The sequence below is a fragment of the Convolutriloba macropyga genome, chromosome 13 (genome assembly GCF_964194025.1).
Source record: "Convolutriloba macropyga chromosome 13, txConMacr16.3, whole genome shotgun sequence".
Classification (NCBI taxonomy): domain Eukaryota; kingdom Metazoa; phylum Xenacoelomorpha; order Acoela; family Convolutidae; genus Convolutriloba; species Convolutriloba macropyga.
The window spans coordinates 14,455,182-14,482,166 of NC_134480.1; the positions used below are offsets into that span (position 1 = coordinate 14,455,182).

The 26,985-nt window shown below is 31.7% G+C and overlaps 2 protein-coding genes across 3 annotated transcripts in view; one reads left to right on the top strand and one right to left on the bottom strand.

The window, feature by feature from the left end:
• The window catches only part of LOC142351964 (GDP-mannose 4,6 dehydratase-like), a 112,745-nt gene extending 108,292 nt beyond the window's left edge, over nucleotides 1-4,453 (bottom strand). Inside the window, exon 1 of the mRNA XM_075404257.1 lies at nucleotides 4,396-4,453. The gene's annotated coding sequence lies outside the window, so the exon portion shown is untranslated. The remainder of the gene's footprint in view (nucleotides 1-4,395) is intronic.
• Nucleotides 1-26,985, top strand: part of LOC142351915 (uncharacterized) — a 309,019-nt gene that overhangs the window by 109,120 nt on the left and 172,914 nt on the right. The gene's annotated exons all lie outside the window — the stretch shown is intronic.

Consider the following 26,985-nt stretch of genomic DNA (forward strand, 5'->3'; position numbering starts at 1 on the left):
TTTCTACTGCTTTTCCGTAATGATTTTTTCAGCTCCAAGACTTTGACATTGAACAATCACTAATTCCCAATTTTTACAGTTATATGTGGTTTTTGCTAGATATTTTCACCTTTGTAATAATAATCAAAACATTGTTTTTTTTCGTAGAAGCAGAAAACATTCATTTGTCCTCCTTTTTTGAATTTGCTTTCAATAATTAAATGAACCATTTTGGGCGCCGGAAAAAGCCCGTTTTTTTCGGAGACCCCAGTTAAATTTTGCGATCGTTTGAACGTGAGGAGGTAAGATTATGAGGAGTTGCGGGAGGGTCGCAAAACTATAGACGCTTATTTTTTCAACAGATCAGATATTATCTACCAAAACTCTTCGAAAAAAATTATTTGTGTTAACTCCGTTTTTTTCGAGCAAACATAAAGTCACTTCTGAAACACTACTTGAAATAGTTTTCCTAATAAAGGAGTATCGAATTCGGACCCAAAAAATCGTTTGCAATAGAAAGCAAATGTTTTTTCAGTTCTTTTTCTTTTTCATTTTATTTCTTCCTCTTTGTCATTTCAACCACCTTTTTAACCTGTTTTTCGGCTTTTTAATGGAATTCGGCTTGTTTAGTTGTTGTATATAGACCCCAAGCAATTGTCAAATTACATCATAAAAGTTTCAGTCTTTGATGTTTAAAAGTCTTTGCTCCAACCATTTGCAAATTAATTTGTAAATCTTTTTCTTCACATTCAATTTGCTTTGCTTTTCACACAATAACGTTTGGGAGAAATACTTTTATCCCGTCTTTGTTTTCTATTCCCCATGCTGAGGGTAATCGTTAGGGTAATAAAATTTCCTTTTTCTTGGGGAAATGCAAAAAAGTGATCAAAAAATCCTTCAAAGCACATTCTTTGTTTCCTTTTTTGTGAACTAATTTTTTGTGTTCACATACCCATTACATTGTTCCTGGAAACACTAAACAGTAACCCCAAAATTATAGCTGCTTTTGGGGAATACATACTCGGTTTTATCTTACCAAAATGTTTTTTTAGGCGGTGCAATTTTGGGGTTTGGGGGAATTCAATAATAAATATCATTGTTTTTCTCAAGATAGCCCGCTCGTTTCTTTTCTGCTATAATAATACTTGGTTCCGTTCGTTTAATGACCTCTGAATTTCATTTTGACTATTTCTGACAACTTGATCACTTTGCAAAGCTAGTTTCTCTTTGGCTTACATAACAAATAAAGCTACATTTCACCCCAACTTACATCGCCCAAGTTTGTTCTTTTTGTCTACATAGTCAACATGCTCAAGATTAGCTCTAAACTCTGCCAATTATTTAGCCACTCAAAACCAATGTCAACAGGTTTCAGCAACATTAAAATAGAAATTCTACGCCCTGTTCAAATCAAGAACCCTCTTATTGGACCTGATCTGTGTATTTTTACCGGCAGCTACAGATGCTTATACAGTAGCCAAGGCGCGTTTCACGTCGTTCGCGCAAATTTGCTATACTTCAAAATTTTGAACGAGGAATGAATGAAAAATTCCAGAGCACCTGACGACTTTTTTTACAATATTGCCGAAATCGTTGTAATCCTACAAGACCGTGCAAGGTGACACGTAGCATTCTAAGATTATTGCAAGATCCCGCAAATAATCGTGTGATTGCGACTGAAAGATGTTTTGAAGAGATCAATATTGTTTTAGCTGAGAGCAACAACTCATTTCTTAGATTTAGGTTTCATGCAAAAATAAAGCTATTTATGAACCCATCTTCACATGAACTGATTGAATTCGACCTAAGAGAGCTTTGGTTCTAAAATCTTGAGGCGACAGATAACGTTTTTATTCATGCGTTTCTGCGGATTTTCCTTGTAACCACTAACAGCACTCAGATTTTTGCGTTATTTTTCATTTTATAATATTTTGAGGCTGTACTTCAATAACTGAAATTAAAAAAATAGAGTTAATTGATAATGTATTTGTAGTTGTTTCTATATCGTCAAGTTTCGAGGATCATAAAAAGACATATTTGCATACAATTGAACAATGACACCTGGAACGACACCTGAAGACGAGCTCATTTTCAGATCACTTGAAGGAGCCCCAAGAAGGGCTGAAAAAAGGAACAAATTGTCAGAAGACTAGACGAGTCAGCCGAAGAGCAGATTAAATATGTAAAAATTATCAACTAGGTAGTTTGTGGTCAAATTTTTAAAAAAATATATGTTAAACGCATTATCTGACATATCTTTTGATTTAGGCGGAATGGGCTCATTAGATTGCGCTTAATTGTATCCTATCATGGTTTTATTTTTCAGGGACCATTTGATCATATACATTTTCCAGTATATATTATTCAGCAGGTTATTTGTTGAACGCCTTATCGCTTAAACATCTCAGCATATATCATATTCTGCTAGGATGCCATGGTGCAGCATCATTTCATAGACAGATTCAAAAGTCAGAGTCAAAAATCATGGAAAAAAGTATTGCTGGATTTTATGTGTTTGTTTATGTGTGTTGATTTTGGAGAAGAGGCTAGAAAACAAAGACTGAAGTTTTTTTGGTACCAGGCTATATGGTAAACTTAAAATAAATTTGCAAGTAAAACATATTTGGTAGTATATGAGAGCTTGAAAAAACGACCAAAAAATGTCAAGGGATAAAAGCATTTTTCCACAGACGCAGGAAAAAATGCGCTGATTTTAATGAAGCACTTTTTTTTACCGCAAGGAGAATAATAACAAAATGAACAGTAATGTGTAATCTCTTCGCAATTAAAAATTTGGTATGATAGATAAACAGACAAAATATTTAAGGATTTGAGTAAACTCTAAACTCTTTAAATCACGTAGCATTCTAAGATTATTGCAAGATCCCGCAAATAATCGTGTGATTGCGACTGAAAGATGTTTTGAAGAGATCAATATTGTTTTTGCTGAGAGCAACAACTCATTTCTTAGATTTAGGTTTCATGCAAAAATAAAGCTATTTATGAACCCATCTTCACATGAACTGGTTGAATTCGACCTAAGAGAGCTTTGGTTCTAAAATCTTGAGGCGACAGATAACGTTTTTATTCATGCGTTTCTGCGGATTTTCCTTGTAACCACTAACAGCACTCAGATTTTTGCGTTATTTTTCATTTTATAATATTTTGAGGCTGTACTTCGATAACTGAAATTAAAAAATAGAGTTAATTGATAATGTATTTGTAGTTGTTTCTATATCGTCAAGGTTCGAGGATCATAAAAAGACATATTTGTGGCTTATTTCTAGAAAATTTGCAGCATCAATCCATATTGGGTAACCCTTGCGACCCCAACTATTAATAATGGTGCTAAGGTTAGTTTTGTATCCTGACGTTCTCGCACTGATAATGGGTATATATACCGTAATGGTTATATTTTGAGCCATTGGTCATCTCAAAAATCAAATCAGCATCTTGATCTAATAATCAGATATCTCCTGTAAACCTATATGTTCTACTGTAAAATATGATTTTTGTTATTCTCTCATTCTGAGAAATTATTTTTTCTAGTTAGTTAAAAATGCTTTTTATTCCGCTTGCGAAAATCCATAACCCAACAGTCAACAGAAACATTCTGAAAGGCATGTATATGAATTAGAACTTTGTTTAGAAATAATTAAATGACAAATAGTAAAAAGAAGTAGCCCAAAAAATATAATTTGTGAAATAATGTTCTCTACCTACATTGGCAGTGAACATGGGTCGTCGCTCTGTAAACCAGTTAAATATCCTTGTTGATGTGAACCCAAATTAGTTATTGATTTTCAATTTTTCATGAGCCAACTTTTCATGTGTTTTAGTTGAATAACAAAATTCGACACAAATTTAAAGGTTCCCCAAACATAGTTAACTTCAGACACCATAATATCAAAACAATTTGTTGTTCATTTTTAATGCATTGTGTTAATGCTTCTTTTGGGAAAAAATTTAACTGTTTTTTGAATCGATCGTAACAAAATTAGCAGAACAATCTCAACTAAATAAATTTTTAATTTGCTCCTAAATTAACTGCTGTTTTCCATATTCTTTGCATAAGCGTCAATCTCGTATCAATTAAGACTGATACATTTATAAAAAGTTTTCCTAGTTTTTGCAGCCTTGGAGCCGAATGCCAGTCTGATTTGGGATCATTGGAAAATTAAGACGTTATTTTTATGAACTTTTTTCGTATTGTAACACAATAGTCGAATAGAATAAATTCCTGACAACACGTTTTATAATGTCAAATCTAAAAAGGCACATCAGGTCTCACCGACCCTCTGTTCACGCTGACACCCAGACTAACCTGCACTAGAGCGGTATAGTATATTTTCAGTAATTTTTGAACCCGCAGTGCGTCTGATGATGATGATGATTCTGTAAAAAATAATTTCTCACCTAAACTGATTTCCAGTCGTTGTGTCCGCTTTTCTCTCAGCTTTTACTGTAAGAGTGTTGAATACATTGTTGGTTATAACGAATTGAATGATATTTTGAGACTAGGTGATTTGTTTCTTTGTTTACATCATTGAGTTGTTTCACTCACAGTTTATTTACTATTGATTGAAATAGTTGAAATTATATTTGAACAGACGGGCTTCAAAGCCTAATTTTACTTACTCTACGCTAGTCTATCATGTTTTAAGCTTGCGTTTGTTTGTACGATGAATTAAATCTCTTGTTTTTCAACTCTAAATTAGATTCGAAAATTGAATATGTCTGAAAACGTGTTTCAATGTCAAGCAACCCCAGTCGAACTTGCTAATGACGTTTAGATTCTTGCAACTACGTTTTTTCTTGCAAAACGCAAGACCAGGACGCTTATATTGCAAGATCTTGCATTGTGACCCATCTGGAAGTTTTTGGTTTTCAAAAAATTAATCTAAATTTTTCCATTGATTATAATTATAATTTGGTGTCTGCGTAATCGCTGCAGAACAGCATTCGACAATTTACAGAGCCTCTTCTCAGCTGTCCTTTCTTTGCTTTTTCGCACTTTTCAGACTGTAATTTTCGCGCTCCTGATTCCTCTTTTTTTCTTTACTATGGCCACTTTTTTCGTCCTTTCTTATCCTTACTTTTGAAGTGATATCTTGATGAAATGAAAAATCTTTCCAAAAATTTTGAGTTTAAATGAAGTTTTAGAAGATCTGTGAATGTAGCCAAGATTACTGAGGCTCTAGTCGACCTGACGCGAACCCGGGCTATCGATCAAACAACTTTCTTTTTTTTTCGTACTAGGTCATATATGATTTGTATGAATTCCTGGTAATACAAGGATCAGGGATGATTTCCTAGAAAATATCCAAACTTCAAAGACTAAAAACAGTATAAATTTCTTTTTTTATTGAAGTTGTGTATTCACCGGTTAAGTGAGAACTCTTCCTGACAAAAGGCTGCACCGTGTCAAAGGACTGAACCATAGGTCTTTAGAGTGTGAAACACACGCCTTATCTCTCGGCTATCACGCCAGGCACTTCTAGGCTATTTGATCAACAAAATTGTAATGAGAGGAATGCACTATCTCTAGTTGTTAAACAAGTGAAAATGGATCGAACAAAAAGGAATAACAGTTGGCCTGTCTATTCTTAACAAACTCCAACACTCTTGTCATGGCAACTATTTTCTGGCGCATTTTTATGTTCCTTTTTATGTGTTAGTCTTGTTAATTTTTAGATCTTTCAATTTTTGCGCTTCGTTGACCAGAATCCCTGTGTGGAATTTTGTATTTTTTGTCGTTAGAAGGCTTCTAGCTGGGGACTGACAAGCGCCCAAAACTCTATCGAATTCCAAAACGAACGGTTGTTTGAAATTAGGGGTAGTAATTGTTACTCTTTAACTAATTTTCAACAAAACTTTTTTAGATCAAACTGATAGGAAAAAGATTTATAGTCAAACTGATCAGTAAACGTTAGAATCTCCTGCTACTTTTCCGTAATGATTTTTAAAGCGCCACGACTTTGAAACTGAACAATAACTAATTCCCGTTTTTCACGTTTAAATGTGGTTTTTGCTAGACGTTTTCATTTTGATAATAATATTCAAAAAATCGTTTTTTTTTCGCAGAAGCACAAAAAATTCATTTGTACTCTTTTTTTTGAATTTGCTTGAAATAGTTAAATGAACGATTTCGGGTGCCGGAAAAAGCCCGTTGTTTTTCTCAATGCAAATGCAATTGTCAAAAGAGTCACCAGCTAAATTTTGAGTTCATTCAGACTTGAGGAAGTAGGGTTCTGAAAACGTGCATGGGGGGGGGGGGGGTGCAAAATTATGGACGCTTATGTTTCCAACAGATCAATATCTCTCTACCAAAACTCTTCTAAACAAACCTTGCGCTCAATTGTACTCATCAATCTATTCTCAAGAAGACTTCAAAGCAATAATTATTGCTGTCTCAAGCATCAATCTGCCCCATAAATCGTTATTTCCACCCATTACTCTTCTTCCAAAAGTTTTGCTCTTCTGAAGTTCCATTAGTTTTTCTTTCTACTTGTATCGCCATTTTTACTCTCTCCACTGAATAACTGAAAAAGTTTTGAGTTACTGTTTCCTAGCTTAGATTTCAATTAGACTCGCTGTTCTTCCCAAATTGTCCCTGATAAATTTGAACTGACTGACAAAATTTAAATATAAGAGTTCCAACAATTATATGTTAACTGCCCAGATCTATACCAAATTTCTCCTGCAAACACAAAATCACTTCTGAAATATTACTCAAACTAAATCTCCTAATAAAAGATTACCGAGCTTAATCAAAAAAATTTTTGCGATAAAAAGCAAACGTTTTTCAATTCTTTTCCTTTTTCATTTCAATTCTTCCTGCGCGTCCCTTCAAGCACCCTTCTGTTCTGCTTAGTCTTGTTATGGAGCCCCGCTTGTTTATCTGTTGTTTGTAGAAGCCAAAAACTTGCTGATTTACACCACAAAATTGTCAGTTTTTAATGTTTAAAAGTCTTTCCTCCGACCAGTCGTAAAAAAAATAACGTGTAAATCCTATTTTTCACATACAATTTGCATTACTTTTTTACACAATAACGTTTGTGACAAAAACTTCTATCTCTACTTCGTTTCATATTCCGCAATTTTAAAATAGAAACTTCCAACTCCTCAATCCTAGACTATTGTTCCCCCTAATAAAAAACCAAATTTTCGTCAATCCTTTTGTACTAGCATGCTTTCTCCTATGCACAGACATCTTTTGGAAATTAGTGGACCTACTTTAGGGAGAACCATTAAACTAGAGTTCCAAGTAAAAAAAGTTAGGAAAACCGAGAGCACTGTTTAGTAATTAAATAAATACTAGAAAATATAAGCAGGATCATCTATATAAGTCGACCGGCCAGCCGACTGCTTTTGAACAAAAAACGTTGGTTGATAGGAAGCTCAAATTCAAAACATACCTATACCAACAACCCTAACTCTAACTAATCTGAATCTAATTCCAAAAATTGCAATTAAACTGACCATCTTTTTCCATTTAGAGTGCTATTATAGTTTTTGTCATTTAGAGCATATGCTCTTCAATATTAGCAGCAGGTTTACTGATTCAATAGAGAACTTCTAATTTATTGTAAGGCAAAATATTTCACAATCAAAAAACTGCAGCCTTGTCCAATTAGCTGACTTGCTCTCACATAAGACAGTTCAACTTTACCAATTTAGTCAACACTTCTTTCCTCCTGCGATTCTTGAAGGGATGCCAGCCTTCAGTCTCGTTCATTGATCAATTCTTTGGTTTGCGCTACAATTCCCTGGTCGACTGACAATCCCAATTTGGTTTGTTGGTTTTCTTCCCAACTGACACTTTCTTTTCCAAACAACAGCCTGCACAACTCAGGGTACACCAATTCTGTACTTCTCTGATCTAAGTTCTCACAGTTATCTTCGGATGAAGTTCGAGTCAAACTAAAATGATCATGTGCTGCGACTCAAAGCTGGTTATACCCTAGCGTGAACTTTTAGCAACCAAATTTCCATGAAAATTGTTTTCTGCTGCTGTGAAGGAATAAATTTTTGAGCAAAATTAAGTTCCGGCATAGGTGTTCCTCCAACATCTATCCGCTTGCCAAATTACGGCATGCAAGGATTGGACGTGATGTATAGACACGCTATCAGCCCTTTAGAGCACGGTTTTCCAATTGTCAATTTGCTCAAAGGCAGTCCGCTCAAAAACTTGGCAGTCCACTCAAAAGCTTCAGAATTATTGTTTGGCTGACGAATGTTTGGAAAGAAGACACTGTTGTCCATAGAATCAAGTTTGTTTTAATAGTCGCTATCGAAGAAGCTGTTGTCATTACTAAAATCATTGTTACTGGAAAGTGCATCATTTTCCAACTCAGTGTTATCAATTTCATCGCATGCATCGGTTCACAGTTCTGCAAAGTTCCTGTTCTTACAAATTCCCACCGTGCAATGTATCGGTTCATGATTCTTCTGAACTGTTCGTCGCAGACATTGGTTTTGACCAACTTTAATCTTCTTTTTTTGTTTCTAAAACAAAAATCCAATCGCTGCCAACAAGGTTTGAATCCACGGTTTTCAATCCTCTTTAAAGTGCTTGCTTGTCGTTCGTCTCTGACATATGACTTCTCTTCGAGTACTGCATTTGGTCCAAAATCAAAAGATTTTACTTCAGACCGACCTTTAGTCGAAGATCTTTTTGCTGGCCTAATGGTCATAACTGATTTGACATTATCACTCGTAAAAACAGAATTTCCTCATTTAATGTTGGAATCACAGCTTTGCTTGTTAATTCTTTTCTCTCAACGGGCTCACTTTGAAAACGAACCGTTCACTTTCACAATGTACAGCCAATTGCTCATAATTCTCCGTTTCTGTTGTGAAATTTTAGAAGCATGTTTCTAAAAACTTGTTGTAATTGGACAGCCTTACGTCAAAGAAGTGCAATGGTTCCTGAAGAACCAAAGCACGATACTTTCGATCAAAATTCAAAGAATGACTTGGCAAAGAGTTCAATGAATTAAGTGCCCTACAAAACAACCTTTCTGGCAAATATCTTTCGACTTCTTCTTCTATCCGTATGAACACTCCACAAACATACAAGTTATACTCACGCCAGTCCTCCGAAACTTCAAATGAAAGTGGAGGAAAACTTTTTATCAACCCGAAGTCTGCCTCTATTCTCAAAATGCTGCATTCGACTCTGAATGCTACTCATGAGCTTTAATTTGTGCTGAAAATCTTCTCATCTCTTCTTCTTGTGTCCGTCTTAGTAACCCCAGCAACCTATATACTCGGGTACTCCCATTAGTACGCTCAGTTAGAATCCTCGCCCAAAGAAAAATCACTGATACTCTTCCAAAATAATCGCTCTCAAAAAATTTGTCTCCACTGCACAAATTCCCTGAAAAACTGTCTTCCTGCAGATCTTGAAGGGCCTTCTCAAACACCCTCAGTGTGTTCGGGTCCTCGGCTTTGTGCACTTGTCGACATTCTGTCAGAACTCTGTTCAGACTCGTGTCTTGTTCAATTTTTGCTGAACAACTTTCAGTTTACCAAGAGAGCCCACACAGGAGCTCCAGAGGAGAATTTCGTATTTTTGAAGTTAGAATTTTTCTAGCTGGAGACTCATTAGCGCCCAAAACGCTATCAAAATTCCAAAAGATTTCTTTGATGGTTCCTCTTGTTGTAGGGAGTGTACTGTGTTGTCCCCTAAACATGTTGCTCTCTCGGCTGCTTGACAATTTCATTCTGGATCAGTGAATGAATAATCATTTTACGTAAATCCAGCAACAAGTAAGGTTATAGCCAGAGACATATAAGTTAGTTAATTCAACAATCAGAAAGGACCTTTCTATAAAAACTACTTAATTGTCCACACTTAATTCAACTATATCCGCAAGTAACCTCAAATCAGTCAACTTGATTCCTAAACCAAATAATTCTAATAAGTTTTGCATACTTGTAGCTGTGTTATTGGCCAGAAAATGGTTATCTTCTCGACAACAATTCTGGAATAACTATGCAGTCTAAATCACTGCATCTAGTTAACTGAATTCTACTAACTGAATTTTACAAAGAATTCACTGAATAACTGCAATATTCTCACACGGAAAAACACCTATTCTAATGAAACGTTCTTTTTATGAATTTTGACTGATGAACCGCTGTTCCTGAGCCTCGTAAGCCTCTCTCCGTGCAATTTTCTGGTGCATAATTATACACAAACTTATCAATTTTCTTATCAGTAAAACGCAACGTGTCATTCTTTTTAGAACATTTTGAATAACGTATAAGTGTAATAGTGTTCGTAAAATGTTGATCACGCGCTGCAGTTGTTCTTAAATAATTGTTTGCTCAATATGACCGTAATTCCCTGCTTTAGCTGGTTTTCTCATTTCAGGACTCAAATAAATTTACGTTTCATGCTCAACAATTATTAGCGACTACATGCGTAATGATTCGTTTTCTCTATTCGCTATAGATACTCGTCACTTTATCACATGAGTGCCATTGCGTGAAATTAGGGGTAGTAACTGCTACTCTTTACCTATTTTTCAACAATTCTTTCTATGGTCAAACTGATAGAAAAAATCAGTAAAAGTTAGAATTTTCTACTACTTTTCTGTAATGATTTTTTCAGCTCCAAGACTTTGACATTGAACAATCACTAATTCCCAATTTTCACAGTTAAATGTGGTTTTTGCTATATATTTTCACCTTTGTAATAATAATCAAAATACTGTTTTTTTTCGTAGAAGCAGAAAAATTCATTTGTCCTCCTTTTTTGAAATTGCTTTCAATACTTAAATGAACCATTTTGGGCGCCGGAAAAAGCCTTTTTTTCGGAGACCCCAGTTAAATTTTGAGATCGTTTGAACTTGAGGAGGTAAGATTATGAGGAGTTGCGGGAGGGTCGCGAAATTATAGACGCTTATTTTTTCAATAGATCAGATTCTATCTACCAAAACTCTTCGAAACAAATTATTTGTGTTAACTCCGTTTTTTTCGAGCAAATACAAAGTCACTTCTGAAACAATACTTGAAATAGTTTTCCTAATAAAGGAGTATCGAACTCGGACCCAAAAAATCGTTTGCAATAGAAAGCAAATGTTTTTTCAGTTCTTTTTCTTTTTCATTTCATTTCTTCCTCTTTGTCATTTCAACCACCTTTTTAACCTGTTTTTTGCTTTTTTTAATGGAACTTGGCTTGTTTAGTTGTTGTATATAGACCCCAAGCAATTGTCAAATTACATCATAAAAGTGTCAGTCTTTGATGTTTAAAAGTCTTTGCTCCAACCATTCGCAAATTAATTTGTAAATATTTTTCTTCACATACAATTTGCTTTGCTTTTTCACACAATAACGTTTGGGAGAAATACTTTTATCTCTTCTTTGTTTTCTATTCCCCATGCTGAGGGTAATCGTTAGGGTAAAAAATTTCCTTTTTCTTGGGGAAATGCAAAAAAGTGACCAAAAAATCCTTCAAAGCACATTCTTTGTTTCCTTTTTTTGTGAACTATTTTTTTGTGTTCACATACCCATTACATTGTTCCTGGAAACACTAAACAGTAACCCCAAAATTATAGCTGCTTTTGGGGAATACATACTCAGTTTTATCTTACCAAAATGTTTTTTTTAGGCGGTGCAATTTTGGGGTTTGGGGAATTCAATAATAAATATCATTGCTTTTCTCAAGATAACCCGCTCGTTTCTTTTCTGCTATAATAATACTTGGTTCCTTTCGTTTAATGACCTCTGAATTTCATTTTGACTATTTCTGACAACTTGATCACTTTGCAAAGCTAGTTTCTCTTTTGCTCACATAACAAATAAAGCTACATTTCACCCCAACTTACATCGCCCAAGTTTGTTATTTTTGTCTACATAGTCAACATGCTCAAGATTAGCTCTAAACTCTGCCAAATATTTAACCACTCAACACCAATGTCAACAGGTTTCAGCAACTTTAAAATAGAAATTCCACGCCCTGTTCAAATCAAGAACCCTCTTATTGGACCTGATCTGTGTATTTTTACCGGAAGCTACAGATGCTTATACAGTAGCCAAGGCGCGTTTCACGTCGTTCGCGCAAATTGGCTATACTTCAAAAATTTGAAAGAGGAATGAATGAAAAATTCCAGAGCACCTGACGACTTTTTTTTACAATATTGCCGAAATCTTTGTAATCCTACAAGACCGTGCAAGGTGACACGTAGCATTCTAAGATTATTGCAAGATCCCGCAAATAATCGTGTGATTGCGACTGAAAGATGTTTTGAAGAGATCAATACTGTTTTAGCTGAGAGCAACCACTCATTTCTTAGAGTTTCATGCAAAAATAAAGCTATTTATGAACCCATCTTCACATGAACTGATTGAATTCGACCTAAGAGAGCTTTGGTTCTAAAATCTTGAGGCGACAGATAACGTTTTTATTCATGCGTTTCTGTGGATTTTCCTTGTAACCACTAACAGCACTCAGATTTTTGCGTTATTTTTCATTTTATAATATTTTGAGGCTGTACTTCAATAACTGAAATTAAAAAAATAGACTTAATTGATAATGTATTTGTAGTTGTTTCTATATCGTCAAGGTTCGAGGATCATAAAAAGACATATTTGCATACAATTGAACAATGACACCTGGAACGACACCTGAAGACGAGCTCATTTTCAGATCACTTGAAGGAGCCCCAAGAAGGGCTGAAAAAAGGAACAAATTGTCAGAAGACTAGACGAGTCAACCGAAGAGCAGATTAAATATGTAAAAATTATCAACTTGGTAGTTTGTGGTCAAATTTAAAAAAATATATATATGCATTATTAAACGCATTATTTGACATATCTTTTGATTTAGGCGGAATGGGCTCATTAGATTCCGCTTAATTGTATCCTATCATGGTTTTATTTTTCAGGGAACATTTGATCATATACATTTTCCAGTATATATTATTCAGCAGGTTATTTGTTGAACGCCTTATCGCTTAAACATCTCAGCATATATCATATTCTGTTAGGATGCCATGGTGCAGCATCATTTCATAGACAGATTCAAACGTCAGAGTCAAAAATCATGGAAAAATGTATTGCTGGATTTTATGTGTTTGTTTATGTGTGTTGATTTTGGAGAAGAGGCTAGAAAGCAAAGACTGAAGTTTTTTTGGTACCAGGCTATAAGGTAAACTTAAAATAAATTTGCAAGTAAATCATATTCGGTAGTATATGAGAGCTTGAAAAAACGACCAAAAAATGTCAAGGGATAAAAGCATTTTTCCACAGACGCAGGAAAAAATGCGCTGATTTTAATGAAGCACTTTTTTTTACCGCAAGGAGAATAATAACAAAATGAACTGCAATGTGTAATCTCTTCGCAAATAAAAATTTGGTATGATAGATAAACAGACAAAATATTTAAGGATTTGAGTAAACTCTAAACTCTTTAAATCAACTACCATACTTGTAAAAAAAAGCAACGCGAAGTGTCAAAAATTCCAAAAATCACTAACAAGGGTCGTTAAATCCGGTATACATTGATAGCCCTTAATTTTCCCTTCTAGTTGTGGACCAATTTATAGACACTGTAATTGACAAATTTTATGAAAACAATGATAAATTCGAAACAAGAAAATTCGAAGTTATTGTGCTAATGATTTTTCAAAGTTTTGCCCTCAAAAGGCAGCAAAAAAGTCCGGAAAGAAATAACAAAATTGAAAAAAGATGGGGGACACTACTAGCATAACAGGATGAACAATTGGTATTCTGTATTAGGAGAGCGTTTCAGGATGTAGGTTATGAACTCTGTGTGTTATTTCTGTAGAATTATTATTAATTATTAATTCAGCAATTTCAATTCATTCTCAATATGAAATCCCAAGAATGAAATCAAACCCAAAATATCCCAAAATGGGTTTCTATATATATATATATATATATATATATATATATATATATATATATATATTGGTGTATAAATATATATATATATATATATATATATATATATATATATATGTATGTATGTATGCATGTATGTATATGTATATGTATATGTATATGTATATGTATATGTCTTCCGGTTATATCGAAAGACAATTTCGGCCGTTGGTTGTTCATCATCCCTAGCATTCTCATAATACAGCAAAAAATTATTGATTGGAATTCTTGGCGACTGATAAGGACTTAAAATTATGTGGTCTTGAAAAGTGAAACTTCATGTGTGAAGATTCAATGTTTATAAACGCCGGCAAAATTTCGTTAAATGGTTTACCACGACAATCGATACCAGCAGACAGTAAATTTCGTGACGAACCTGAAAAACACAACATTGACGCGGTCACAATTACAAGTGATTCCTCCGATGTTCCCCCAGCACCATAACGCTTTTCAGATCTGCTCGTTTAATTGGCAATGAACGTGTGGTTTTCCGCGGTGGTTAATGAAAGTTTGAAATCAGACTAATTATTTCCTCAAAATGCCTGTAAAGTATTGCAAAAGAATGCCGCATAATAGTGACAACCAACCTAATGCGACTTTGAGTTGTGACTTTTAGTTCAAAAAAATTGGGATCTATTCTGTTTCGCGTATAAGGGAAATTAGCACTTTAAAGGAAATATTTTTTAAAAGAAATATTTTTTACAAACTGATTTTTTAGGTGTTGTATTGAAATGTCATGATACGATTTAGTTTACAAGTCATTGTATGTGATCCAGAATAGATCCAAAATTTGTTTTGAGACACGTGCGTTTGTTGTGAGTTTTGAAAAGTAAAACTGAGTTTCAACTGTATCGAATCAAGAACAATATGGTTGTTTTCTGTTCATGCACAAACAATTCCGGGGCCTTCCGGGGTTTCGTAACTTTAATGGTCACCAAGTGATCCAGGTTAACTCACAATTCAATGAATTTCTCAAAATCTGAAAAGTGCGGAAAATATGCTTATTTTTGAAATTTCCATCAAAAACGTTTAATATAAAAATGCCGCATAGTCATCAAAAAACTTAGTTCTGTTCAGCCCTTTCAGGTCGTTTCTTCAAACTTTTCCATTTTATCACAGTTCTCACGCGTTTAACAGGGATATTTTGATTTTGTCCGTACAATAGAACGAACACCAAATCCGTATTGAAAAGCCTCAGAAATTTATGTGCATTGACTAATTTTCAAGACGCAAAAATGACTAATTATTCGAAAAACGCAAAATTCGAGGGGCAATTTTATGATGCCATTCTTATCTCTCTTCGTGAAGTATATATTATCATCCATCTTCAAAAATTGTCGAAGCAAAACCAAGTGTTTCACGAAGAACTATAAGCTCAAGTGAAATTCTAAATGGGATCGATCCAAATAATGTCCGTTTCGGGGGAATGAAATCTGTATCCCAGTGTTCTTCATTATGTAGAAACCAGCAAAATTATCATCAAATCGAAATCTGATCTTGAGTAATGTGTATATGGTGACCTCCGCGCCCTAGAGCCATGATACAGTCACCATATACACATTACTCTATTTTCCTTTGTTTTTTCCACTATATTTCAATTTTTCCGCACAAATAAAAATCTATCATTTTTTTTACTAAATTTACTAACTTTTGGTAGAGCCGCGATACAGTCACCATATACACATTACTCTATTTCCCTTTGTTTTTTCCACTATATTTCCATTTTTCCGCACAAACAAAAATCTATCATTTTTTTTGACTAAATATACTAAATTTTGCTATTATTAATTGTAAAACCTAAATTCACCATTACTGTCTCTAACACCTTTATCATCAAATGTATCAATAGCTATTTCATATTGTTCCTTAGTTTCTAAATGATGTCTATTGCTATCAATAGTATAATTAGTCACATATTTACTTTTACCTTCATAAAAAGCACTAGTATAATCTTCCAAAATAATTTGATTTCTAATAGTAGCTTTTGTTATTCCTTTTAACTTCTTTTCTTCTTCTCCTTTAACTGCATTAAAACAATATGCTTTAGCTTTAAGGAAACAAGCTTCTATAATAGTATCATTAGGTATTTCATCTTTCATATTACTCATTTTTAAGTAAAACTAAGTTTTAAGTAAAACATTATAAACTCATTTTTATGTAAAATATCTTTTATCTTATTCATTTCAGTTTCTATATTACTATCTAAAGGAACATTTATGTTTATAAATATACTATCTGTATCTGTGTAATGATAACTACAATCTAAGTTTTTTTCAAAGTAATCATATATGACTTCATACATATATAGCTTAGCTTTTTCTAATTTAACAAAAAGTATATAATTAAAATTATCTAATTTTACATTACCTCTAGTTTTATGTACAGCTACTAATTCATTATCGAATTCCACAGCATTTTTAAAACTAATATTTTCTACTAATTTTATACACCTATCTACATCATAAACTAACTCTATATTCTAACTTTTGCTTAATTGTAATATCTTCTAATTTCAAACCATGATCCAAATACCAATCTAACATCTCTCCATCTATTACATAATCTACCTTATCTGTTAATTTTAGCATTAACTTCTCATTAGGTTTATATTTCTTCTTTTTAATTACATTTTGAAAATCTGTAAATTGATCTACACATGCTTTTGTTTTCTTAGGGAAGAATGGATACATATTTGTTTTGTGTTTCAACTCATCACTATACTTAATATCAATGGTGTAAATATAACTTGTGTTAGAGCTAGATCTAGTGTAGCCCAATTCATCTGCGAAGCCAGTTCCTGGATCACATACTTTGATCTCACCATTGGGTAAAGCTTGAACCATAGCAGAAGCATATAATGAGTTGAAGTCTAAATATTTTAGATAATTCTCTTTCCCTGTATACTCAGGATCTATTTCTTTATTTTTACATTTTACATGACAATCACCTAATAATGAAGCTAACCCAACTCTAATACCATGTTGCATTGTATCATAAATATTAACTGTATTTTATTTATAATACTTAAGTCTAACATTAGTATATTTCAACCCACACAACCAGGTTAACCCAGGAGTAGAATATGTGTAAATGGATCTATTTCATAGTGTTCTAAACACATAGCTCTAAATTTCTCAAATACATCAACTGATAACAATACATCTGTTTTAAGATAAAACATCATATAATCCTTTATTGTCTCACATTTAGTATCTTTCCAACAATCATTTGCTTGCTTATATTCTTTATCTGTAATACCAGTTTGTTTCAACTTAGAGTAGAATGCTTCCTTAGGTGGTAATTTTGTTTCATGTAGTTTATCTATACTATCAAACCATTCATATGGGAATATACCTTTCCGTCTTTCTAAGCCACATTTATTTAATGTTATACATTCTTCATTACTCAATGTCTTACTCATAGCATCTAAGCTAAGTGGATGGAAGAACCTAAACATATCTAAAGCTTTAGCATAACCCATATCAATACTAATTTAATTCTCATCATTTTTAGTTAATACTTTAAGTCTAATGGGACTCTGTCCATTTTGTTTTTCTACCATCTTCTTTGCTAGTTTAGTTATAAATAGGTGATTATCATAATTAGAAGAATTATATGCATACATTGGTACAAATGTGTTTTTAGCTTGGAGGTTAAATTTATTATGAGCATATCCTCTAAATTTACCATTTAGATGATCATGATCTCTAACAATGTCCTCACCCAAGTTCTCATTACAATAATAACATCTACTATATAACGGAGTAATAGTCTCCTCTTTCATTGAAATATTTATACTAAATACATCTTTAAATAATTTATTATAATGATCTACTCTATCCACAAACCAAGCAACTACTTCATCACCACAGTTACATTCATACTTAACTGCTGATATATCAGTATAGTCACTTTTTATATATAAACCACAAGCAATAGGAATGTGTTTACCATCTTTTATTATACATTCCAAATCATAATACATCGCAAATGGTACTCTGTTTTTATAATGGAACTTATCAAACTTTAGATATTCATCTTTATGGAATGTTCTTCTTCCAACATAATTCTGTGTATTACATAAATTCAAATGTTTATTTAATGCATCTTCTGTTCTAAATGATACACAACATTTTAGACATGGAAAGCATTTTTTATGATTGGATGATGTTCTTAATAGGAATGATACATCTTTACATAGGAAGTAATGATTATCCCAGTATAATATATTACATCCTTTAGGATCATTATGATTAATTAATACAGGATTAATAGTTTTATTTTTATTTAGATTGAATACATTAAATAATACTTTATCTTTATTTAGTTCTTGTATTTTCTTTAAGTGATAATAATCATATGGAGGTGCAACCCCATTTGGTAATTTTATCTCATTAATATATTCCGGTTTATTATATTTACTAACTCTATTTGGATGATCTTTAGCAGGATGCAGATAGGCAATTAGACACTATAGCAAACATTTATTATCAGTTTTATGTATATTAAGTATATATCTAGACGTGAATGGTAACTCAGTATCACATCCACCACTAGGATAAAACCTATGTATATCCATTGTTCTTTTGATAAACCTTTGCATACTCCATCCAGACTGATTCATTTCTTGTTCCTGCATTCTTGTCTCTAGCTCCCCATTCAATAAATCCAAGTCATGTGCACCATTATATTGCCTAGTCATTAACCTAAAGGTGAATTCGTTTTCTTCTAATTTATCATCCGTAGATTTTGTATACTTAACTACATCGAAGGTGTTAAACTTAATATGGGGGTGTATGTTATGCAATGACTCCAGTATATTCATGAATTTAGGATCTTCATAATTACTGCTAGTTATTATTATTTGATTATGCTTCATGTTATGATCTAATCCTAACTCACTTACTTTATCTCTCCACTTCTTATCATCAAGTTTTTTCTGTTTAACATTTTCTTTATGTTCATCTGATCCACTGTGTTCCTTTTTATTGTTATATCTGGTATTACATATATTGCAATATCCTTCAGTTATATTATCAGTGAAACTGCTTTGCAGATCTTTAGTTATATCCTTATTTATATCCTTATCAGTTAAACTGCTCAACGAACTTGTTTTGCAAATTCGCAGATCTTTAACCCCAACTTTATCCAGATGTATTTTTGTTTTTAAATGTTGATCCACACTATATTGACTCAGAGTAGTCTTGCATGTTTTACGATCAAACTTACTCCCGTTCTTTACTTTTTCCTCATTAACTAGTCTTACATTGTTCCTATGTTTTAATGTTGTTACATGTTTATTATAATCAGTATTATTATCAAGATACATATCACACCTATCACAAAACTTTATTCCATCTAGTTCAGGATACTGCTCATCCAACTTTTGTTCTATAACTTCATTAGTAACTTTTATTCCATCCTCATTAGCACTCTCAATAATTTTACTTCTATTATATAATCGCTCATTCTTTTTATGTTTAAGTGATTCAATGTGTCTGTTATAATTTTTTCTAGTTATCTCTTCATCACATTCTTCACATTTAATCTTATTTACTTTGAGCTTTTGGACATAGACAAAATCATCGGTTGAATCTGAGTCTAAATCTGAATCTTTAGATTGATCTAAGTCATTAGATTGATCTAAGTCATTAGATTGATCTAAGTCTTTAGATTGATCAGTGAAACTGCTTCGCAGATCTAAATCTGGAAAGTATTTTGCTTCTGCCTTTCGCAATGACTGAAGCATATCTTCTTCCCTTTGTTTTAATTTTGCATCCTGTTTATCATACGATTCTTTTATTTCTTCATTTATTTGATTAAACCTTCTGATTGATTCTAAAGATTTTTCTAATTCTACTTTTTGTCTTTCCTTATCTACTGGTTTTATTTCTTCTCTTGGATTGTTTTTATTTTTTAACATTTGGACCGCCATGCTAGTAGAACTAGATTGAGCTTTCTCACTTCCAGGTTGGACTTGTCCACTTCCAAATTGGACTGGTTCACTTCCAGATTGGACTTGTCTATGAGATTGAGCTTGTTCACTCGTGGAATAAATGTAACCGGTATAATCTTGTTGATTCATTTATATATGCAAAATTTTGAAGTAATATTTTTTATATAGCTTTTCAAAACTATAAAAATGATTAGTACCAAAAGTGATAAATGTAAAAATAAGGCCTGGTGTTGGAGTTGTGATGAGTGTCAAAGTAAACCATTCCAATGTTTTGTATGTAATAAGATTATAACATATAGAGACAGACATAATCACTTGCAAGCGCACTTTAATAATCCCAATCAATATTTAGTATGCAGAAAGTTTAAAGTAAATAAACACATCTCTCAGTATAGATTTAAACACTTATATTGTAGGTTATGCATATATCTCCATAGATATAGGTTTCATCATACAAAACAAAGATTCTTAGAACATGCGAAGAAATATAATATCAGCGAAGCTGGTTCCCGGATTGAATTAAAGCTATAACTAATTATAATAAATTCATTAAAGAATTAAAAATTAATGATGATAGAAAGTTTATTGAAGCCGCTTTTAGATTATATAATGCATTGTGATAATTATTTTTATAAAAATGACTAAACTAGAAACACTCATAGAAGTAAACAATCTAGAAAAACTAAACAGAAAGAATAGATTAGAAGATAAATTAAAACAACAAGAATATTATGGAGAAATAGAGAAATAGAGGAGTTATTTGATCCTTTAACAAAAATTTTAAATGCGAACAGTGAACCCAATCTAGCATTAAGTGAACAAACATTAAGAGCAATAGATTGGCAAAATCAAGAGTTAGATAAACAAACTGAGATGATAGAGCAAACTAGAAACAGGGCATTAATGAAGCCCAATTTGTCCAATGAAGCAGTGGAGGAAACTCAAGATATAGCACCAGTTTATGTTGATACAAAAACAGCCAAACTTCTTCATGACATGGGGGCTCAAACTAATCCTCAATTGAAATTAAATCTTGTAGATTTGCCAACTAGAAGATATAAAATGAATGATGTTGATATTACCCTAGAACAGGGTGCATTTTTAGTTAAAGATATTATATATGAATTTTCAGATGGATTTATCAACTTTCTTACTAAATCAAATGTAACATTTGATGATATTATTGAGGAAGATGAAAACAAAATTAAAAAGTTTTTAAAGGATATTAGATATGATTTAGGAAAAGGGGATAAGAAAAGCGCTAGATATAGAACAATAAAACGTATAATGGGGGTAAAAGATGATGTATATGGTAGGGGATTAAATAGCAACCCAGACCCAAATAACTTCATAGAAAGACTAGAATTATTTGTACTAGAAACAAAAGCTGGTCATGATGGATTATATGATGAAATGCTAGATATATCTAAGCAACTATTATCTATGAAAAATATTAATCAAGAGCAACTAGATAATTTTGTTTTTAACTATGGTAAATAAATAATGATGGATAAGCAACAACAACAACAACGACAACAACTAGCTAAAGAAGTGTTCAGTCTTCAAATAACAAAGTTTAGAAGAGAAAGAATAATACCATTATATAAAGATGAAACATGGTCAGCTGATTTGATTGATAAGTCATCTCTAAGAAAATACAATAATAATTATAAGTTTATTTTAACTGTTATAGATATATTCACAAAATATGCATGGGCTATTCCATTAAAGAATAAATCTGGTTTATCTATAACTAATAGTTTTAAAATATTATTAAGTGAACATCCACAAGGTGGCTCTGAACCTAGAAAACCAGAAAAGTTATGGGTAGATAGAGGTATTGAATTTTACAATAAAACATTCAAATCTTTACTTAAAGAATATGAAACAAAACTATATTCTACTTATAGTGATTTAAAGGCTGTATTCATAGAGAGATTTAATAGAACATTATTACACATAATAAATAAACCTATGTTCATCAATGGCGATGCTAATTGGGTAAATATTTTAAATGATGATGTTGTAACATATAACAATAACATTCACTCAACAATTAAAATGACACCAGTTGACGCTTTTAATAATCCTGATAAAGTTAAATTAACTTTTAGTTTTAAGAATATTAAGGGTAAACCTGGCTACGCCCAACCTAAACTTAAAGTTGGTGATTATGTTAGAAATGCAGATAAACGTAATATCTTCTCTAAGGGATACACTTCTAATTGGAATAGAGTATTGCTTAAAGTTAATGAAGTTCTAAAAACACAACCACCAACATATAAAATAGAAGATATTAATGGTGAGATATTAGAAGATGAATATTACGAACAGGAATTATTAAAATCAGAGTTTGATTTTGAATCTAATAATTACGTTTTAAAATCATTAAATATAGACCTCCGGTCAGCTACGAAGTAGATCAGGGAACCTGCTTCGCAGATTGACCTGCGGTCCTAAGTCTAATTATAATTCTAAGTCTAAGTCTAATTGTAAGACTAATTATAAGTCTAATTACAAGACTAATTATTATTCTAATTATATGTAAACAAATACAAAGATGACAAGAAATAGATTCAATCAAGCTAAACATAAATCAACAGCAACATCAACAAGCAACTTAACACTAAGTAAGGCTCGTGGGTTATTCCTAGAAGATAATGATAATATTGATATGAAGGATACCTATAAAAATACAAAAGTACATCCTCTGATAGACGAAAAAGATGTTGTTAATAAAGAGTATTGTGGCAATAACTTATTATCCTGCTCTAATAAAACAGACATTTAAAAAAACATAACTGAACTAAGAAAAGATGAATTTTATAATGTTACAACTAAAACATTACAGCTAAATGAAACACAGGTTAATGATGAACTATTTAATGAGTTTATTGAATCAACAAGTGAAGTCAGAAATACTGTTAAGTTTCGTAATAAAGTTGCTGCAGATACTATCGCTAAATAAAATCAATTAAAACGAGAATTTGATAATAATAAGTTTAATCAGAATATCACTAACATACAACTAGATGAAATGTTTACTACTGGGCTAAAAGAATTTAAAGAAATTAATAAAAAGACTAATTCTTTTATAGATGAAGCCCTTTTAAAGAATAAAAGGACAAAAGTACAATATATAACTGCTATACTTTTACGAAGTACGTTAGTTGATAATAAAGAGAAAGACAGACTTGAGATGCATTATAGTTTTAATCAAGAAGATATAATGAAAGAAATAGAAATAATTTTTACTAATGAAAATAAGCAAAGCATTGACCAATCCAACAGCACCGAGTGAGAGATTACTATATCCAGATTTATCATCAGTATCAGAAAGATTGATAAACGAAAAGATTCAAGCTAATAATAAATTTAACAACAATATTAACATTATAAAAGATAATAGAATTATTATGAAACTGAAACTAATAACTATAATAAGAAATTAAGTAGATATAAGAATTATGTTAACATAGCTGAGATAACAGAAATAGTTTTATCATCAATAGCAACAACTGCAACAACAACATCAGTTTCATTAACAGGTATAGGATTAGCTTATTCTATACCAACAGCTTTTGCTACAGCAACTGTTTGTGGTTCATTATCAAAAACAATTAATGCTAAAATTAGAAATAAAATTATAAAGTATTCACAAATGTATATTTCAAGTAAACAGTTTAGTGATAAGTTTAATAAACTATATACTAAATCAATGAATGATAATAAAATAGATAATGATGAGTATAATGAATTTGTTAAGTTATATGAGGATTATAAGAAGAACAAGAAGAATAAATTGAGTATTTTTTTAGATTAAAGATATTAGTGCTTAGTAATAACAATGTTTTTAGTAATAATAATATTAGTATTAATATTTATCAATAATCATAATTATACACATAAATATAATATAATCTTAATCATAAAAATAATATAATCATAATATAATCATAATCATAGCTATAATCATAAACATGATATAATCATAATTATAATCATAATCAAATAATTATCTCTTCCTAGTACCTAATTATAACCCTCTTCCTTTTTGTACTACCTTTATACCTTCACCAGTAGTTGCAATTTTAATTAAATTAGGCGTAGCCGCTAGAGCTGCTTTAGGGTTTCTACTTGCAGCTGCACTTCCTATTTTACTTGCTCTTACAGGATTATTAGCAACTTTTTTTCCAAAGTTAACCGTAGCCCTACCAACACTTTAAAAGAAATCTTTCAATCCCTCTGCTTCTATTGTTGCATCAGATACTGTCATTGATTTATTCCTTCTACACTTAACACAATTACCCTTTAACATCTTAGTTCCTTAAGCTGAGATAAACCCATGAATATAATTAGTACCACTATAATGTCTACCACCAACACAATAAGAATTAGTTTTGATCTTATTTAAAGACTCATTTCTATATATAAAAAATAATGGAAGTTCAAAAGTATAATCCTTTAGTTGTTATTAAGCCTAAGCCTGCGGGTTCCACCAGCGAGCGAAGCTTGAAGCCTAAGCCCAAGCCCAAGGTTAGGCCAAAGGCTAAGATTAAGCTTGAAGCTAATGGTTTATCTCTAGAGAATAAAAAGAAATTAGATATTATTTATGCTAAGGGTTTTGTTAAGACTAGTAGGAAATAATGATAAGGACAATAGTTATAATTATAACTATGACTTAATTTTAACTATGACTTAATTATAACTAAGACCATGTCTATGAGATTATAGACCTTCGGTCATTATTTTCCTTAGGAAACTATATCAACCATCTTATTACCATCACTATTAACACTAATAACCTTTCTAGTTAATACTAATGCGTGTCATATAACATCTGCAACTGCAGCACTAAATTTAAAATTAAGTTGTATTGGTTGTGGTCCTATATGATCCTTTTGATATCTAGTATCGAATACATATATTCTATAACTACTTTTGAATGTTCTATGATTTATATATGGTTTCATATTATGTGGTAGCCCATTATAATCTTTATTAGAGCTAACAATCGCTTTAAAAGCCTCATTATAATTATTGGTACCATAATTAATATTCATTCTATCCTCGGGATAAAACCATAATTAATATTCATGTATTGGTTGTGGTCCTATATGATCCTTTTGATATCTAGTATCGAATACATATATTCTATAACAACTTTTGAATGTTCTATGATTTATATATGGTTTCATATTATGTGGTAGCCCATTATAATCTTTATTAGAGCTAACAATCGCTTTAAAAGCCTCATTATAATTATTGGTACCATAATTAATATTCATTCTATCCTGGGGATAAAACCATAATTAATATTCATTCTATGCTCGGGAAAAAACTCACTACCAATCTTACAATAACATTCAGTAACATTCATTATATCAAATGTACTTGCATCATGAGTTTGTTCATTAACATTATTATTTTCAAAACCAACTATTATATATTGTGGTCTTTCCATACACTTTCCATACCAAGATCAAACAAGAAGTTTGTATCATTGGGCACATTCTTTTAAGATGTCTTTCTTTCATAATAACTAAAGTCTACATTATTTTTTTATTTAAACCCTTTTGCACAATAATTTTATTATCATTACTTGGATCAATACTAGGTACACACCATGATATATCTCTAATTTCTATATTACCATCATTAGCAACTGCACCAGGATTAGCATTAACTCTATATAGAGCTCTATCATTATTATTTCTTTTTAATATTAGTTTAAATCCTAAACCATATATAATCTTTTCTAAATCATTTACGAAACCAAATAGATCACTCATCTTAATCATCATATACATATGACCTCGTTGTGCAGCATTATGATCATCTTTAAGTTGTCTATCTCTATTGCCTTGATTTTTAACAAAATCACTCTCATATTCATCATCAGTACTAGTTAATAACTTATACATCAAAAGATTAGGATGACAGTGATCTATATAAACAATAGTCCTACCACCACTAGTTTCAAGCTTAATTGAACTAAACAATGCCATCATACCATAATTAACTAATCTGATATTAGCATCATTAGCAAATACACCACCAGCATCATCTGATACAACAAACTCTATCTCTAGATATGAATCATGTAAATTTAAATGATTCTCTTCTCTATTGGGTATGATATTAATGTTAGTATTGATTGTATTCATTGTTGCTAGATTATTAGGTTTATATTTTATAATATTACTTTTGTGTATATCATTACTATAACTATAATTTGTATCCATATTAAAATCCATTTTTATTAGATAAAAAATGACAGAAAATTTAATCTTATGGGAACTGCAAAAAATACATGATGCTTTAACTAAAACTAAAGAAGAACATACACTTAACTTTAGAATGATAAAGCCAACAGAAAAGTTTAATTTTGGTGAACCTATACTAAACTTAGGTTTAATTAGATTATCTGTTTATAATTCGGTGTTTAATGTGAATAGAGGGAATAATCAATTCTTTTATGCTAGTACTGTTATAGGAGACGATGAAGCTTTCCTCAGGCTCTTAGTTCTGACCCTAACTTTACCCAAAACCCTAACCCTATCTCTACCTCAAGCACAAATATTACATCTATTCTTAATTATAATTATAAAGGAGTCCCGTTGCTATATTCAACTATTACACCGGGAGCATATGAGTTAACTGACATAGCAGAATTAATGAAAGAAGAAACTGATGGTAATGTTATAATAGAACCTGATAAGAATACGATGAAATGTTTAATGGAATTAAAACAAGGAGCACTCAGCTTTGATATAGAAAACTCAATAGCCTCATTACTAGGATTTAGAAAAATAGTTTATAAAATGGTAAATATAAATCTCAGAAAATTTTTGATATTATGGGATTCAATAATTTTAACCTTCATTTCAATATTATATCTGGAGCTAGAGATAATGGTAAAGATAAAGATATATTATATACTTTTAATCTAACAAAACCACCAGGTTACTTGATAAATATTATACCAACTAATATCTTGTATCAAAATGTAACCAAAGATAGAATAGAATATATAGAGTTTCATATTAAAGTTGAGCATGGAAGACCTATAGACTATAATGGTGATGTTTTAAGCTTTACCTTACATTTGATTTAGAATATATTTATCTGCGAAG